General features: G+C 41.1%; 1 pseudogene; it reads left to right on the forward strand.

The window, feature by feature from the left end:
- Positions 1-520: 520 nt before the first annotated feature.
- LOC135524045 (activating molecule in BECN1-regulated autophagy protein 1B-like) overlaps positions 521-13,250 on the forward strand; it is a 36,348-nt pseudogene continuing 23,618 nt past the window's right edge.

Here is a 13,250-nt window from a genome sequence, read left to right on the forward strand (position 1 = left end):
ACTAGATTGTTATTTGTCAATCATATTGGTAAATGCATGAATGTGTCAAAGCTAAGTGTAGCCAGTACTCCCCGTACATTTGTGATTGCTAGCGAATCAGCTAGCTAGTCTCAGCTAGCTTTAGTTGGTCCGCCTACGATGACAAATTTCAACAGAAATACAATAAATAAAGGTAGGCAATGGCCTCTGTAGACTTTTAGCAGATTGTTTGTTAGGTCTCATGTGTATGTGTTAAAATACTTGTATAGCTAGGTAGTTATGCTAATATCCGGGACTGGCACTTAGGATTGCTAGCTACCCCCTCCTAGCTAACTTTAGCAGCTTTTTTTGTATTGGCTATTTACCAAGTTTAGCGGGTTAACATTGCTAGTTAGCCGTTTTCCCTGGGTAGCCACACACGCAGAGTCTGACAAATTAGCGAACGGAAGTTATGAAAAAACATTTGCAATTCGCTGGGCTTCTGGTTGCCAGCTATCATTTTGAAAGGATTGGTTGGGTTTGTCCACCGAATGACACGTAGTTTAGTTTTCTATCGAGTTAATATTTGCTTGCTAACTTTGTTTTTGACTACTTGGTTGATTAGCTGACCATTTTCTAGCTTGTTGGTTAGCCCTAGTTGTTTCATAACCATGTCTTGAGTTAGCTAACATTAGCAAGCTGACCGCAGCGGTTTTTACTTTCAATATTTGGAGCACGGCCGTCAATAGCTCTCTGACGGAAGGTCCTAGGATGACGGTAGAGTTTATTTTGTATTTTTTTATATATATATATTTTTACCGATGGTCCCACTTTCCGAGCCAGCAAGGATGAAATATGCTGCTTTCTGGCGCTCCCGTTGGTTAGGGACCATCGTAAAAGTGCAATACCGGTGATTGCGTGTATGCATTTTTTGTTGTTGCAATCACATCTCTTCAGTGGGGTTTTAACAAAGGTTGGCATCCAATGTTTATGGTGCATTACCGCCACCAACTGTCCAAGGGTAAAACAAACAAACTCCATATAGTGGTTGGGGGTGTAATCCAGATACACTTTTTTTTTTTTTTTTTTACAAAACTCTCCCATTTCTTCAATAGCTCCCTCCCCAGGCTCTTGGGCCTGAGGGTAAGCACTGCTTGCAACAGCAGTGATAACTCCTTGAAATCCATTAGTCCCAGGAACTGCTCGGCCACATCCACAATTATGTAAATCTTCCCTCCACTTTAGCCATGCCGTTGATCACCATTTCCATAAATATCAAAGTTCACCTTCTTTACACGTAATATCTCTAGCTCCTGCTGGTGGGAGGCCAAATCCGCAGCCTGCAGCGAATGCCTATCCAACTCCACGGAGTCCTTAGAAGAATCATTCATTCCCTCAACCATTTGGATCACCTCTGCATATGAAATGCTCAGGGCGGCTCTGACTTTGTCAACTTCATTCTCTTTCAACCTCGACAGGCACTCTGAAGATTTCCACCACAGCTGCAACACTTTACACGGTTTCTTCATTACATTCACCATGAACTTCTTTTCCACACCTTCCACCTGCAGACATTTTGTACATGTCCAAACATTCCACAGTACACCATTTACACTGCAAAATAAAAGCCTGGAAATAAAAGCTCTTACCAGGTTTACTCAGGTCGGGAGGGACTCCACAAAAAAACACAAGAATAAACACTTTTCTTTCTTGCCATCAAATCAAAAATTCAACCTACGTGCATCAATACTCTTCATGAATACTCTTCAGCACTTTGATGCCTACTTCTTCCGAGACCCCGGAAATGAATGCCTTGACAGGTGCTCTTCTTAGCTCAAAGCATGACACAGCACAGCCATCCATTCGCCTGGGATTCCAAAACAAGCTTCTTCTGTTCAACAGAAACAAAAAAAAATCAAGGCCAACCCAATCCTCCTGTCCGCCTTTATTTACACTTCTCTCCACTATCTTGGATACTTCCAACAAATTTGTCAATTTGGGCCCCAACCCTCCCAGAAACCAGACTCCCAACAGATATGAGGTATTCTCAACACTAGGCGTCTTCTTTCCCACCCCAACTTTGTTCCTTTCCCATTCTTCTTCATTTCCACCTCTTTCTAATTCATGTTCCACATCCTCCTTCATCCTTGTCTGTGCTCTCATCTTCTCCCGACATTCTATTGGTTTCAGACATGTTCCTAACCTTTCCATCGGCCATGCTTCTTTCAGAGTTCGCTGCTTTCCCTGCATTCCATTCTTGAGGTTTAGCCCTATTTGAAGATTATACACACTGCGTAGGGCCCCCAGTTGCTGAAGGGCCCGCATTTTTATTAGTTACCGCTAACTACCAAGGGTGATATATTTGAACCATTTACAAGGATACTGTTCAAAAGCTTCCTATCAAGGTGAATTAGAGATGTAAAACCACAATGTGAAGTAACAAAAATTACTCTGGATACAATCAGTAACATGAAACTAATATCTCTGGAAGAAATAAAGACCCGCACATTGTCGAAAAATGGAATAGTTCCAAAATTGAGGCTTGAATGCAAAATAAGGATGTTCATTGAAACACGATGCCCAAAAAAACACATTGTTTTCACTTTTTATTTATGCACCTTCTAGCACTATAATACATTTCTGGGGGCACCATGTTTCAATGAACATCCTTATTTTGGATTCAAGCCTCAATTTTGGATCTATTCCTTTTTTTCGACAGTGTGTGAGTCTCTTTCTTCCAGTATTCTTATTTTGACTCCTACTCATCTGGAACATACACTTTTCAGTAGATCATTCAATAATATTCCTGGAAAATTTGGGGTAGGTGCAACATAAGACAAAAAAATGACAAGGGTTTGAGTGAGAGGACTAACTGGTGTCTCCAAGTGGCCACACACCAAGTGTGCCCAGTTCCTAATTAATTTCAATGCACTTTTGTGACTCAAAGAAGAGTCTTCAACTATAAGTTGCTTTTATTTGTATTTTTTATGATTTTTTTGTTCTCCGAGATGTGCCACTGAGGAACTAGAGCAAGCACACTTGTAGTTTTGTTTGGAACACAAACCTGAATCCCCGCAATTACACAATTACTGCTGTTTACATAATCCAACGGCCCATTATAAATCACAATCTGTTATCTGTCATCTTGTTACAAATCATCAAACATAGTGATCATAAATGTTCACACCGTTTATGACATGTTTTATGATATGGGAATGTGAAGTGCACATTTGGATTTCCAGGTGTTTGGCTTGCTTGTATGACATCAAAGCAGTATTTATTATAATCCTCAATATCTCATCTTTCAAAATACAGAGTCCTCTTCATTTACAGTATTTCCCTCACTTACAGGTACAAGTGTAAAGGGTTAATTCACGTACAGATCAAATTTTAAATAGCTTCCAGTACAATTGACATATACACCTAAAACCACTTGATGTTGGGTTTCTGACCTTCCCCGCCCATAGGTACGACCATTAGAAATGCAATTTTTTATTGAACTGATTTTGCATGAATATATACTGTGATGGGTCTAATTTTCAATAGCTCACGATCCATATAAGCTACAGATCAACTTGATCTCTTATCAAAGTACATGTTTGTTTTTGTTTTTTAATCCTCCCGTTTGATTCGCCAGAAATATTTTTCATATTAGTGTTTTGGTTACTAATGCACATGCAGATCTTATTTTCTATAGTTAATATCCAGATGGTTTTGAAATCCAACACTGAAAATACTTTCCAATATTGTACATATTTATCATGTACAGTCACCTCAAATCTTTGCCACCCTTGATAAAATTGAGCAAAAAATACTATAACATTAATCATTTAAATACGGAACAATATTGTATGTTTAAAGAAATTGGTGACGTTACACTAAACAAAAACATGAATGCAACAATTTCAAGATTTTTCCGAGTTACAGTTAATGTAAAGAAATCGTGCCATGGGTGAGCCTGGGCGGGCATAGGCCCAGGCATTTGGGAGACAAGCCCAGCCAAAAAAGGGATTTATTACAGACAGAAATACCCCCCCCCCGACGATCCCACAGATGAAGAAGCCGGATGTAGAGGTCCTGGGTTGGCATGGTCTGCGGTTGTGAGGCCGGTTGGACGTACTGCCAAAACCTTGGTTGAGGTGGCTTATGGTCGAGAAATTTACATTCAGTTCTTTGGAAAAATCTCTGGTGGACGTTACTGCAGTCAGCATGTCAATTGCATGCCCCCTCAAACTTGAGACATCTGTGGCATTGTGTTACGTGACAAAACTGCACATTTTAGTGGCCTTTTATTTTTCCCCAGCACAAGATGCACCTGTGTAATGATCATGCTGTTTAATCAGCTTCTTGATATGCCACACCTGTCAGTTGGATGTATTATCTTTGACAAAGGATGTAAACAAACTTGTGCACAGCATTTGAGAGATATAAGCTTTTTGTGCGTATGAAAAATCTCTGGGATCTTTTACTTCAGCTCATAAAAAATGGAACCAGCACTTGTTGTGTTTATATTTTTGTTCAGTGTATATTGTTTTATAGTAACACAATTGGACAGACAAAGATATTGTTTAACAAGTAATACGAAAACATGTCAAGGTAAACAGCACCCCTGTTTTCGAAACTTCAGCAACCATCTACTGTAAAATATAGGGGTGGATTTTTGATGTTATGGGGCTATTTTGCTTCCACTGGTACTGGGCATCATGAACTTTACCAAGTACATGGACACACAGTTCGTGTCGTGTATTCGGGTTGCTTTTTAAACAACATATGGTGTGCACTTTGAGAAATCACCAGACTCTTCAAAGTCTGTTTTTGAGACTCAGCACCATAGACTCATACTCGGCACAAATACATATATCACTGGCCCTTCAAATACAACCCCAGTTGTTCCATCTTGGATTGTAATGTACATCAGTCTAACCACAGAGAGTGTTGATGAAACGCCACTTTTTGGAGTCCTGGAATACAATATTCCATAGCACAATGATCTGTGTTTGGACCCGATTTGGATGTCTGTCTTGGAATTCCAATTAGGCCCACTGGTCATGGTTTTAAACTAATGTTGCGCCGCCTGCCAAGGATTGTGTATTCCCAATCGGCCACTTGTGTTGGTCATCTTTGTTTATAGGAAAATCTCCCGCCCCAGTGTTGGAAAAATGTTCCCCTTATTTAAAATGCCTTGGGGCTTCAACCCAAAGTTTGATGTCCACGCCCACCCGGAAATCTAATTAGCATAATAATAAAATATTCCTTAAAAATCCTTCATTTTAAGCTAGAGAGATCTGTTTTTTTTGTGGCATTGGATGCGTCTCAATCCACTGCGCCCGCCTATGTAACACTTCTGTATTTGCGGTGACAGAGCGAGAGTGGTGTTTGTCAGACCATGAGACATCCCGAAAATCGGTCTTCTCACAAAATCCTCTTTAGCGTCCGAATAGTTTGGCCTACAAACTATAACCCTTCTATGGAAAGATGACTCTGAAACACAGTGGTGTTCTCCGTTTTGCTCCATGACCCCACAAGCGTCTTGGGACTCGTCTGAAGTTTGTACAGCCGATCTGCCAACTTCTGTCCGTAGCGTCTGAACATTTTGGGCTACACCCTAATATGACCCCTCTGTGTAAAGGTGAGACTCTCCCGAACACGTACATGCTTTTCTCTAGGACGCCCACGGGCCTCACAAGACTCGAATGAAGGTCCCGCGGTACCAGTTGAACAAAATTAATGGAGGTACAGTGGGGCAAAAAAGTATTTAGTCAGCCACCAATTGTGCAAGTTCTCCCACTTAAATAGACGAGAGAGGCCTGTAATTTTCATCATAGGTACACTTCAACTATGACAGACAAAATGAGAAGAAAAAATCCAGAAAATCACATTGTAGGATTTTTAATGAATTTATTTGCAAATGATGGTGTAAAATAAGTATTTGGTCACCTACAAACAAGCAAGATTTCTGGCTCTCACAGACCTGTAACTTCTTCTTTAAGAGGCTCCTCTGTCCTCCACTTGTTACCTGTATTAATGGCACCTGTTTGAACTTGTTATCAGTATAAAAGACACCTGTCCACAACCTCAAACAGTCACACTCCAAACTCCACTATGGCCAAGACCAAAGAGCTGTCAAAGGACACCAGAAACAAAATTGTAGACCTGCACCAGGCTGGGAAGACTGAAACTGCATAAGCAGCTGAATAAGCAGCTTGGTTTGAAGAAATCAACTGTGGGAGCAATTATTAGGAAATGAGAAGACATACAAGACCACTGATAATCTCCCTCGATCTGGGGCTCCATGCAAGATCTCACCCCGTGGGGTCAAAATTATCACAAACGGTGAGCAAAAATTCCAGAAGCACACGGGGGGACCTAGTGAATGACCTGCAGAGAGCTGCGACCAAAGTAACAAAGCCTACCATCAGTAACACACTACGCCGCCAGGGACTCAAATCCTGCAGTGCCAGACGTGTCCCCCTGCTTAAGCCAGTACATGTCCAGGCCCGTCTGAAGTTTGCTAGAGAGCATTTGGATGATCCAGAAGACGATTGGGAGAATGTCATATGGTCAGATGAAACCAAAATAGAACTTTTTGGTAAAAACTCAACTCGTCGTGTTTGGAGGACAAAGAATGCTGAGTTGCATCCAAAGAACACCATACCTACTGTGAATCATGGGGGTGGAAACATCATGCTTTGGGGCTGTTTTTCTACAAATGGACCAGGACGACTGATCCGTGTAAAGGAAAGAATGAATGGGGCCATGTATCGTGAGATTTTGAGTGAAAACCTCCTTCCATCAGCAAGGGCATTGAAGATGAAACATGGCTGGGTCTTTCAGCATGACAATGATCCCAAACACACCGCCCGGGAAATGAAGGAGTGGCTTCGTAAGAAGCATTTCAAGGTCCTGGAGTGGCCTAGCCAGTCTCCAGATCTCAACCCCATTGAAAATCTTTGGAGGGAGTTGAAAGTCCGTGTTGCCCAGCAACAGCCCCAAAACATCACTGCTCTAGAGGAGATCTGCATGGAGGAATGGGCCAAAATACCAGCAACAGTGTGTGAAAACCTTGTGAAGACTTACAGAAAACATTTGACCTCTGTCATTGCCAACAAAGGGTATATAACAAAGTATTGAGATAAACTTTTGTTATTGACCAAATACTTATTTTCCACCATAATTTGCAATTAAATTAATAAAAAAATCCTACAATGTGATTTTCTGGATTTTTTAATTATTTTTGTCTGTCATAGTTGAAGTGTACCTATGATGAAAATTACAGGCCTCTCTCATCTTTGTAAGTGGGAGAACTTGCACAACTGGTGGCTGACTAAATACCTTTTTGCCCCACTGTATATATGGAGACTGTTTAGTGCCCAAAATAAGGTCTTAAAAATAAAAACTTTCTGATACAGTTGAAGTCGTAAGTTTACATACACCTTAGCCAAATACATTTAAACTCAGTTTTTCACAATTCCTGACATTAATAATAATCCTAGTAAAGATTCCGTGTCTTAGGTCAGTTAGGATCACCACTTTATTTTAAGAATGGGAAATGTCAGAATAATAGTAGAGAGAATGAGCTTTTATCTCTTTCACCACATTCCCAGTGGGTCATAATTTTACATACACTCAAGTAGTACTTGGTTGCATTGCCTTTACATTGTTTAACTTGGGTAAAATGTTTTGTGTAGCCTTCCACCGGCTTCCCACAAAAAGTTGGGTACATTTTGGCCCATTCCTTCTGACAGAGCTGGTGTAACTGAGTCAGGTTTGTAGGCCTCCTTGCTCGCGCACGCCTTTTCAATTCTGCCCACACATTTTCTATAGGATTGAGGTCAGGGCTTTGTGATGGCCACTCAAATACCTTGATTTTGTTGTCCTTAAGCCGTTTTGCCACAACTTTGGAAGTATGCTTGGGGTCATTGTCCTTTTGGAAGACCCATTTGCGACCAAGCTTTAACTTCCTGACTGATGTCTTGATATGTTGCTTCAATATATCCACATGATTTTCCTCTCATGATGCCATGTATTTTGTGAAGTGCACCAGTCCCTCCTGCAGCAAAGCACCCCCACAACATGATGCTGCCACCCCCGTGCTTCACGGTTGGGATTTTGTTCTTCAGCTTGCAAGCCTCCCCCTTGTTCCTCCAAACATAATGATGGTCATTATGGCCAAACAGTTCTATTTTTGTTTCATCAGACCAGAGGACATTTCTCCAAAAAGTACGATCTTTGTCCCCATGTGCAGTTGCACACTGTAGGCTGGCTTTTCTATGGCTGTTTTGGAGCAGTGGCTTATTCCTTGCTGAGCGGCCTTTCAGGTTATGTCGATATAGGAATTGTTTTACTGTGGATATAGATACTTTTGTACCTGTTTCCTCCAGCATCTTCACAAGGTCATTTGCTGTTGTTCTGGGATTGATTTGCACTTTTCTCACCAAAGTACGTTCATCTCTAGGAGACAGAAAACGTCTCCTTCCTGAGCGGTATGACGACTGCGTGGTCCCATGGTGTTTATACTTGCGTACTATTGTTTGTACAGATGCTCCCTTGGATGAACCAGACTTGTGGAGGTCTACAATTCTTTTCTGAAGTCTTGGCTGATTTCTTTTGATTTTCCCTTGATGTCATGCAAAGAGGCACAGAGTTTGAAGGTAGGCCTTGAAATACATCCACAGGTACACCTCCAATTGACTCAAATGATGTCAATTAGGCTACCAGAAGCTCCTAATGCCATGACATAATATTCTGAAATTTTCCAAGCTGTTTAATGGCACAGTCAACTTAGTGTATGTAAACTTCTGACCCACTGGAACCGTGAATTATAAGTGAAATAACCTGTTTTAACAAGTTTTAATGACTCCAACCTCGGTGTATGTAAACTTCCGACTTCAACTTCATCTCTCAGATATAGGATAAACACTTCAGAACAAACTTCCTTTGTATTATTTGGGGGGGGACTATGTTATTCCATGTAGTGATTATGTTATTCAATTTGTTTGAATGGGCTAACAGCGGTAAGGCCCAAATAATTATTCATCAAATATTTTTTCATGTTTTTTTGATACTTCAAGGGGTCTTAAAATTCAAATAGCAAGATTATCCTTGCTGTGACATTCCTACCCCATCCCCCGGGTTAGATTGGGTTTAGAATATTATGGGTTAAGGGAGTGCTAAAGCTGTACTGTTTTGCATTGGCAGTGGTGTTTTGCCAATTTGGAACCAAAACATGACAAAATTTTAAAACAGCGCACCGTTTAGGCAACCTTCCAGATGTGAGGTTTTAGCTTTGGCTGCATGTGTATGCTAGCTAGAGAGCTGCAAACTTGCATGTTTTTATTTAAGGATACACAATATTTTAGTACTGATCTCCTAAATAGTTCCAATGCACTCATTGGGGAATGCTGCCTCTAGCTGTCAGTTTACATAATGGGCTATCTTCGCCAATCATGCTACTAATAAAGTTCAGGCCTAGAACTGCCCCCTCACATCACACCCTCATGATCTTCAATGTGTCCCTCTGTCAAACTCTCATTTTATGTTACTTTTCAATAAAGTAAACTACTAGGCAACCCTCTTTTTTTCCTTCTCTTTCCCTGTGCAAAACCTATGCCTACCCCACCACAACAACTAACTACAATCTCCTTCTTGGCACTCTCTTCCCTCCCCAGCCTCTGCATGGCGAGCTAGCAGCAGCAGAAGTGACTCTCCCTAGAGCAGGCAGAGAGCAGTGGTGTGGCCCCGGCCTGTACAGGAGGAGAACCATGGCCTCTCGTCATCATAGGAACTCTGTGCGAATCCTGTCCACCCGGGAGCGCGGCTCGCAGGCCTTTGGCTCCCAGCGCCTCCTGCAGCAGATGGTGGAGGAGAAGATCCGCTGGATGAAATGGCAGAGTCAGGTAACAGCCAAAGACGACCCATTATCCCAGTAAAGAGAGAAGTCAAAACTGCTTTGGTTTCAACTAGGGCTGGGCGATATGGCCAAAATATTATATCACAGTATTTAAAAGAAAATGGACAGTAATGATGGTATTTTTAAAAAGTTATTAAAAAGTTTTTGAATAATAAAAGTTCTACATTTGCTTTATGAGAAGTGAGTGATCCTAGGGTGGCAACTCACACACATTCTAAGTGATTTCTCCATTCTGATTGTTTTATACTGTTCAATTCAACTTCAACCAAAACAAATTTCAGCACTTTTATCATTTCTGCCATTCCTGCACTCAATTACAGTGGTGGGAAAAGTACCCAATTGTCATACTTGAGTATAAGTAAAGATACGTTAATATAAAATTACTCAAGTAAAAGTGAAAGTCACCCAGTAAAATATTTATTGAGTAAAATCTGAAAGTATTTGGTTTTAAATATACTTAAGTAATCAAAAGTAAATGTAATTGGTAAAATGTACTTCAGTATCAAAAGTAAAAGTATAAATAATTTCAAATTCCTTATATTAAGCAAACCAGATGGCACCATTTTCTTGTTTTTTAAAATGTATTTATCTATAGCCAGGGGGATACTCCAACACTCAGACATAATTTACAAACAAAGCATTTGTGTATAGTGAGTCCTCCAGATCAGAGGCAGGAGATGACCAGGGATTCTCTTGACAAGTGAGCGAATTGGAGCAATTTCCTGTCCTGCTAAGCATTCAAAATGTAACGAGTACTTTTAGGTGTCAGGGGAAATGCATGGAGTAAACGGTACAGTATTTTCTTTAGGAATGTAGTGAAGTAAAAGTTGTCAAAAAAATAAATAAATATTAAAGTAAAGTACAGATACCCCCAAAAATACTTAAGTAAAAATACTTTCAAGTACTACTTAAGTACTTTACACCACTGCTCAATTGAGATAATTTCCACAATGCCACGTAAGGCTGCACGATATGAGCAAATAATCTAGGACTTATTTTTAACCAAATGTTGCAATTGTGATTTGACTTGCGGATTAGAGGAAAACTGTTGGAATGATGGAAATAGAATGACTATTCTAATTCTAAATTTTGAATATAATAGTTGTCACTTTGAATACAGTGTTGTTTGAGATGACAACTAAAAAAAATGCCAGGGAGATATTGTGACAGGGTAGGAACAAAGTGTTGATAAGTGTTTCCTAGGGCTACTTATGTAGCTAACATATTCTTGCTTTGCATATTCCTCTTTGACTTAGAAGATACTGTTGCACAAATAACATGCTGATTTAGGTCTACACCATCACTGGTGTTATCAGGCTGTATTAGCTAGCTCGCTAACAATTAGCGTCTCACAAGATTCAGGGCAACTTGCTAAGAAATTACAAACTAGCTGTTTGCTGATGTAAGAAACACAAACTAATAGAGTCATTCTAGAACACTAGTAGAGTTGTTTGAAGAAGCAAAGTGAAAACAGCATTGTTGTCATCAACATTGTTGCATGTGCTTCATTGACCATGCAGACTGAACACAAGTGTCTCGTGGTTGAGGAACATCAAATGCACTCATTGAATGACAGGGGGCGTTTCTAGGTCTGTGTGGATGACTCAAGTAGCGAAGTAAACTATAAAAATGTACATTACACATGGCGTGTCACATTTAACAAACCAAACATTCAAATACCGGTAAAGAAAAACCCAAACCGGTCACTGCATCATTACCGGTATATCATAAAATACGGTATACCGCCCAGCCCTAGTTTCAACAGATATGGAATAGTAGTAGGTGATCCATCTCTCGCTGCCCACTTGCTGCAGTAGGCGTTTTGATCTGGAGTGCATTATACAATTGATGTAACTCGTCACCATGGAAACAATGTCCTGTGCTTATCTTTATCATCTTCAGTCTATTTGGGGGCTGTTCTTCAAAATCCCTAATAATATGAAGTTAATGCATCACAATTCGACTTGAATCAAGTCATAAGTTTAAAAAACCTGTCTATTTTGTGTTTGTCATTTTGTGCTTTTAATAATCAATGTGCTACCTCCACGTAAGGCTCTGGCGTTAAGTGATGTTTGTTGCCTCACACAGAAAGTAGAGCTGCCAGATAGCCCTCGCTCCACGTTCCTGTTGGCCTTCAGCCCAGACCGGTAAGGAACTCAACTGACCCAGCCGCATGAATCGATTCATGAGCGCATTTGAGAGGCAGGGCTTCCTTTAACATTATAACAGCAGCAGTACCATTCACTCCATGCACCTGTTTTCTCTCTCCCCCTCTTCTATCCACTCTGATAGGACCCTCATGGCTTCCACTCACGTCAACCACAACATTTACATCACGGAGGTGAAGACTGGAAAGTGCCTGCATTCGCTCGTGGGCCACCGCCGCACACCCTGGTGTGTGACCTTTCACCCCACCATCCCGGGCCTGGTGGCCTCCGGGTGCCTTGACGGAGAGGTCCGCATCTGGGACCTGCATGTAAGTGGTGCCTTTTCTAAATCACAGACAGACCCCTATTAAGATGAATAGTACAAGTTTCAGGTCCCTGCTTGCTAAGTTGTATTGGTATATTTTATTGTTATGTTAGGTTGTAAGACTCCCATACACAGCACAGTCTCGACAGAAGTAAATGTTGAGTTGTACCCCAGGGAACTCGCCTTTGTCCGACTGGTTTGTGGCGGCTCCAGGTGCCATAAGGGAACTTTTCCATCTTCAATGTGTTGCTATTGGTTGCCTAGTTGATAAACCCTGATCACAGCAGTCCGCATTCCGTAAACATCAGGCAAATGTTTTCTATCCAGTATTGCCGTACCGTTCTTGTTTCTTTCTTTATTAAACCCCCTTGTGTTTGTTTCTGCAGGGTGGCAGTGAGAGCTGGTTCACAGAGAGCAACGTTGCCATTGCCTCGCTTACCTTCCACCCCACCGCCCAACTCCTCCTCATCGCAACCAACAATGAGCTACACTTCTGGGACTGGAGTCGGCCTGAGCCCTTCGCCGTGGTCAAAACCGGCAGTGAGACTGAAAGAGTCAGGTGGGACACCATTTAGGCACAATTATTTCTATTGTGTTCTATTTTATTCTGTGTGACATATTTCGGGAAGATGGATTTTAAATATGTACAAAATGTCTAAACATTTATGTTCCATTCACATGCAACAACCCCCAGTGTAGTGAACATAGTTTGCTCCATCTCTCTCAGGTTGGTGAGGTTTGATCCTTTGGGGCACAATCTTCTGACGGCTATTGTGAACCCCTCCAACCAGCAGGTGAGTCATTCGTCGCTTAGTGCCTGAACTTCATGCTGAGTTGGGAATAAGGCACATTGTTTTCTGTCTCGAAATGAAAGAATCTGCTCAAAGCCTTAAAAACATGGCTGTACCCT

The sequence above is a fragment of the Oncorhynchus masou genome, chromosome 31, assembly GCF_036934945.1.
Source record: "Oncorhynchus masou masou isolate Uvic2021 chromosome 31, UVic_Omas_1.1, whole genome shotgun sequence".
In the NCBI taxonomy this organism is placed as follows: domain Eukaryota; kingdom Metazoa; phylum Chordata; class Actinopteri; order Salmoniformes; family Salmonidae; genus Oncorhynchus; species Oncorhynchus masou.